Raw genomic sequence first — 6,300 nt, 5'->3', positions numbered from 1 at the left:
GTCTCCAGATGTTTCTCTAACCATGTCATGCAGACAGTTTTGCAGTGTAATGAGACCATTCCATTAACTTATTGAAAACAGATACAAGAGGAACAGTTCATTCCCGAGCAGCAACACCCCTATTACAACAATCAATAAAAATTACCTTGTTTTAAAAAACATGCATGGCATTTATTAGATTTCAATAAACTCTCCAAGCATTGTCCCTGGAAAAAGAGGGGTATTGTTTTACAGCAGTAAAACCTGCATCATAAAACTCAAAAAGTTAATGTCTATGAAAATTAAATCTGTTCCTTGCTTTAAGGAATAGACACAGTATAAAGAAGACATAACTACGTAGCATTGAGGTCGACATATAAATGCATTTTTGCAAATACAAGAAACTCATGCTGATTTAGACTCCATCCAACAACCTACGGTCTCTAACTTTCTGTAAAACCATTCAACTGTTGCTCCTAACCTCAGAACAGCCAAATTAATAGGGTCTGAGGATGGTGGTTAACAAAGGCAGATGTCTGCCACCCAAGTTGGCATCCTACTATGAAAATATCCCTTCTTTTTTGCTGTCCTGAAATTAAAAGACATACTAAGTGGTGATGTTAGATGTCGAGTCTGATTATGATCAAAGTTACAAGTCCCGTGTATCCGTGTATCTTAATCCTCAATTTTTTGTGGGTTTATCAAATTTTCTATATCTTGTGGAGTATTTTGTTATTTAATGACCTGGAAGACACGCTAGACACCACTATCTCCCTGTAAAAATATGCCAGTCTTTATTATACGATCTTATTTCCTCCTTGATGTATGAGGCCTGTCTTTTCTGTCAGCATGCCGACTGAGTTAAAGAACACCATCTGATTTTCCTCTGTGGGATGCTGGCAATGCATATTATTTATGTTTTTTTGCTTGGAAGCCACAGTCAACATCATTCAGCAAAATTATGTGTTAATCATTTTGCTGATGGGAAAGCAAAGGAAAAAAACTTGGGACCGAAGGCAGTTGGGCTGCACAGTGTAAGCCAGCAACACTACAGACAATCTTAAAATATTTGGGCTGCCCCATGTGGTTGTTTATGAGTTTGGAAGAGATTCCCATTTGATAAGAAAGATTTTCATTTTGCTGCTTGAAGGAATAATCGATCTCAGTCCAGATATCCCCATTGGAATTTGCTGAATGCTATCAAAAATGTTGGGAACTAATTTGCCTGTGATGAAGAGTCTATTGCAAAAAAAAAAAAAGGGTTTGGCTGGATTTTTGTGGCTTGTAATGTTTTTCTCTGAGAATAAGATGATTTAACAAAGTCAAACATTTTTGGGACGTCAATTTCATTTCTGGTTTGTTGCAGTTTTCATCTTTTTTCAGTATTAATCAATTCAGTTAGTAAGGTAAAATTACATCAGTTTTGGCAATAATATTTGCACTCACTCATTTCTATAATGAAATTGAGGAGTTGTTTGAAAGTTCCTGTGTATAGTATGGTGAATTATGTTATACAATTTTAGATTGCTTTTTGTCTTGATCAGAGCTGATGACATGGTGTAGCAGGGGACAGACGAATTGTGGTTTTGTCTGCAAAAATGTGGCTTTTTTTTCTTCATGAATAAATTCCAGAGCCTTTCATAAAATAAAAAATGGATGAAATCTTGAATCCAGGCTGCTAAAATAAACGCAGTGTCATAGAAGAATTGGGCTGTGTCTAGTTCAATATGGTTAGGCATTATGTCACCATCATTAGAACACTGTGGTTGAAACCTTGTACAAACCCCTTGAACTTACATGAGAGTACTAAATCATTCTCCTACAAAAATACCCATTTGTTTCAGGTTTCTGACACACTCCATTATGACATTACTTGAGGATGCCCAATTTCAGGATGGACTACAACTTTTAAATTTCTCTTTCTTCCAACATATCTGAGTCAAATGGCTGAATTCCTTCATTGCGATGCTACTCAGTTTTGAAGAGGCTTGGTAAGAAGCCTTTAATTTGATTCAGCTGCGTTGGAAAAGAGACATCTTAAGGCTGCACAGTGGTAGCTCTTAAGTACTGTATCTGGGCACCCCTGCTCAAAGGATAGTAATGTGCACAGGGTCTTAGTTAAGCCATGTCAAGTTTATTTGTATAGTCCTATAACCAATTATGAAAATAGCAACAAACATTACATAAGCAAATGCCACCATCAACATCATCAAAAATAATTATCTTCAACTATACATCACATATATAATCAGTGTTCCAGTTATTAGTAATACAAGGCAGCTCTAAACAAGAAGATTTCTAATCTTGATTTGAGGGAGCTAAATGTTTCAGCTGTTTTGTAATATTGTAGAGGTTTGTTTCATATTTGTGGTACATAAACACTCCTGTTTCTCTATGTTTGGTTCTAACTCTGGGATGCAGTGTGAACATAAGCCAGAAGACCTGAGAGTTTTTTGTATGAGCGACAGCAGATCTTTAGTGTACTGTGGTGCAAAGCTATTGAGTGATTTATAAGCTAAAATAAGTATTTTAAAGTCTATTCTCTGCTTTATGGAGGTATTCAGATTTTAAGCCTTCTCACTAGTTTCTAGCTGTAATAACAGAACCTGGATGATGACTCTTGATCATTCTTCTTTAGGTGAAAAGATGAATTCAGTCTTATTTCTGTTCAGGTGGAGAAGGTTTTGACACATCCAGACATTGATTTGCTCTAAGCTTCTGTTCAGTGCTTGGATAGGGTTGGACTCACCTGGTGACATGGTAATAAAGAGCTGTGTATCATCTGCGTAGCGGGTGCCCCAGGGTTAAATCTTGGGATACTCCACATGAAAGGTTACCTACTGACACAAAGAAGTCCCTGTCCTTTAGGTAAGATTTGAACCAGTCAAGTACTGGACCAGAAAGTCCAATCCAGCTCTCCAGTTGCTTTAATAATATGTCATGGTCAACAGTGTCAAATGCTGCACTGAGGTCCAACAGAACCAGCACTGTGGTTCTTTCATAGTCTGTATTTATGTGGATGTCATTGAACACTTTGACAAGAGCAGTCTCAGTACTGTGGTGAGCACAAAAACCGGACAGAAAGACGTCTAAGTACTTGGTCATTGTCAAGAAGCCTTTAAAGTGTTGAAATGCAGCTTTTGGACTCTGCAGATTGGTAAATAATTCTGCAGTAGTGACTTGTCCAGACAGTTCAGCAGTTTGAGAACTTGACAGTTCAAGTCATTCATTAGTACAATGATTCTGTCATTTTTCATTGTGCCTGCCCTCATCAGCTACAGCAGCCTGTGAGGTACATAGAAAAAAACACCAAACATTACAAAGTGCAAATATTAAACGAAAACAAAATAAAACAACCAACAGTGCCAATCAAGCAGACGAACATCCACAAACAATCGACACCATGCTTAATTTAGAAAATAATTTACTTTAAGTAGTCAACAAATTTAAATAATTTAGACAATTTATTTTAAATAGTTCACTATTCCTTTACAACAGCCTTGAATTTTCTCTATAATGAAGGTGGAAAATTCATTGCAGGCCCTAGAGTTTAATTTAGATGTTACAACCTCAGAAACGTTTCTCAATCTGTCAACTGTGCCAAACATGACAAAAGGGCAGTTGGTCTTTTTGTCAATGAAAGAATGCGTCCCTTGCATGTTTATCGTTAAATGATATCTTCGATCTTGCCTCATGCCTTGCTTCATACCTCTTGTTGATGTTTGAAATTTAGGTTTCCCTTGTAAATTCCTTTTGAAGTGCAGCAAACTTGTTTATCAGTTGAATTGTAGTTTCATAGATGATGGGGTTTGTTTTGGCTGCAGTTCACTGTTTTGTTCTCAGGGCCAGAGTCAAAGAAGGAACATCTCAGTTGCTTGTCAAGGTACTGTCTGTCAGTTTCTTTATCATTTTGAATCATTGGTAAGGTTGTATAATAATTCCACAAGCCCATATTGGCATCTATCTCTAGTCAATGTGTCTTCATTTCTATTGCTTCAGTCCTCTGGAGAAGCTTGCCAACCTCTGTGGTTCAGCTTGTAGGTCATAAAAGAAAGTAAAGAATCTCAGTCCTTCAATTTGGAATTATCTAGTTATAAGAGTAGAATGACACTTCATCATATCAAATGATGAAGGACGACAAACCAGGAGAAGCCGCTTAGTCTCATCAGATCAAATGGTGCAAGTGATATGATCTGAACTACAGGGTTCAGATGACATCTAATATTTATGTTTGTGAAGGAAGGGATGTTTTTTCTTGACATTCCTCCCTGACAACTGCTTGCCCAAATAGAAAGAGTTTAACTGGTGTATGGCATGAGGACTATAGTCAAGTCAAGTCAGTTATGGCTCTTACTGTTATATCATAAATCTAGATAAGTAGTTATTTATTTTGTCACCATTTCTTGTCTTACATAAATCACATACAGGTAGACAATTTCTGGCATATTGTGCATTTTTGTGATAACTGGTTCAACATGATTGAGATTTTATAGTCAAGTTTACATACCTTCATTTTCCACAATCAAATAGATAACAGTAGGTTCGATGAGCTTGTTGTGAACCTAGCTCCATTTTTTCTTAGCTAGTTCAACCATTACACCCCTATTAATGCGGCACAAAGTGGCAGTCAAGCTAGAAGCTGTGTTTGTGTTTGTGGAAGGATACCCAAAGTGAAACCAAATCAAACTGTTTTTCGTTTATTATATAAAATACACAATAAAGGAATCCAAAGTTCTCAAGTTGAAAAAGTTAGAAATGTCTAAAAAAATGGTTCTCATTGTATATTCTGGTATTTAAAAAATATAAATGTTTACTCTTAGTGAGCTAAAAACAGAATAGGGTCAGCTTCATTTAATGTCAGTCATGGAGAAAAATAAGAAAAGTTGTTTATTTTTTCTGTGTATATCAATATCTGCCTGTCATTGTACATTGGGAGCAGATTTCATAACAAAGGAAATGTCAGAGGAAGATCTTCAAGAGGTGAAGACATGGATGTGAAGGTTCAACTTTGAGAAAGAATATCAAGTAAGAAAAGGAAAATGTGGTTTTCCTGCTGCCTATTAATTGTCATGAAGCCATAAGAGGGCAAAACATTGAGATCATACTTCCTTTACCACCACCACCCCTCCCTGCCACCAGTAAATCTTGTTGTATCAATTAAAGCAAGAGCAAACATTATTTACACACGCATAACATCTTCTTCTGAATTAGTTAAACCTCCCAGGCTGTTCAAGTAAGCTACACTCTGGCTGAAGTACAGAAAATAAGCAAGCCGAACGTGAGGCTCTAAATATTCAAGAAACTAAAATATCCAGAAACAGAAAAAAAAGTCATACTAAGAAAACTCAGCATTGAGTTTTCTCGCTTTTCTTGGGGTGTTTCCTTACTCTCTGCTTGCTTTTTTGTAATGTAGACTTTACACTTTTTCTGCTTCTGTGGTAGAAATCATACAATGGTCAGTACTGATTGCTTTATTTTCTCAGCATGTACCCCCCTCTCGTGTTTGTTATTGCAGCACAGGGGGACATATCAGACTGGAAGGGGCATGCAGTGTTTAGCCTGCACAATCTACGCATTTTTTTGTTCAAAAATTTGGAATCATGTTGGGTCAGTCATGTTATAAAAGGTGAAAGGGTGGAGGTCTTTGAGCTGTACGGTATGTGGTGGCAGTCAGGATGAGGGAAAATGCCAGATCACCAGGTCTGCTTAAGGTATATGAATGATGAGCAGACCGAATCAGATATGCAGACCGATTATGGCTGGTGTTCTGACTGATGTTATTATTTGAATGCTGAGGCTTTCATAGACCAAGAGTAAAACAACATTTCTTTTGCTGTAGACATGACCGGTGCCTTGTAAACTGATCATTTGCAAAACTATTTCACTTTTTCCGTTATGTCACATAACAATCACAAAGTTCAACCAGAACTGAGACTTTAATCTTGTAGACCAGCAGCACAGACCGGTTCACTATTGTGAAGTGGAAGGAAAAGTGTACATGGTTTCTCAAATACATCTACAAATAGCAATATTTAATGCAAATTTAAAAATGTGCATGTTTGTTTACCCTACTGGACTAGAAACGAGTTTCACTGTAATTAAACAGTTGCAAGTTATTTGGATCAAGTCTCTAATAGCTTTGCATAGCTACAGATAAAATTATTAATTTAATAATTTCTTTCCAAAATAGCTCAAACTGTGAACATCAATTTGTAAGAATGTAACATTGTCTAGTTTCCCTGGACTGTATGGAAATGCTGTGAATGCGCGCCTGAGAAAATGTAATGTTTGCGCAGCGCTCTCCGGAGTCTGAACGTAGCG

The sequence above is a fragment of the Poeciliopsis prolifica genome, unplaced genomic scaffold (assembly GCF_027474105.1).
Source record: "Poeciliopsis prolifica strain line A6 unplaced genomic scaffold, Auburn_PproV2 SCAFFOLD002, whole genome shotgun sequence".
NCBI lineage: Eukaryota > Metazoa > Chordata > Actinopteri > Cyprinodontiformes > Poeciliidae > Poeciliopsis > Poeciliopsis prolifica.
This window is presented reverse-complemented; position numbering follows the sequence as displayed.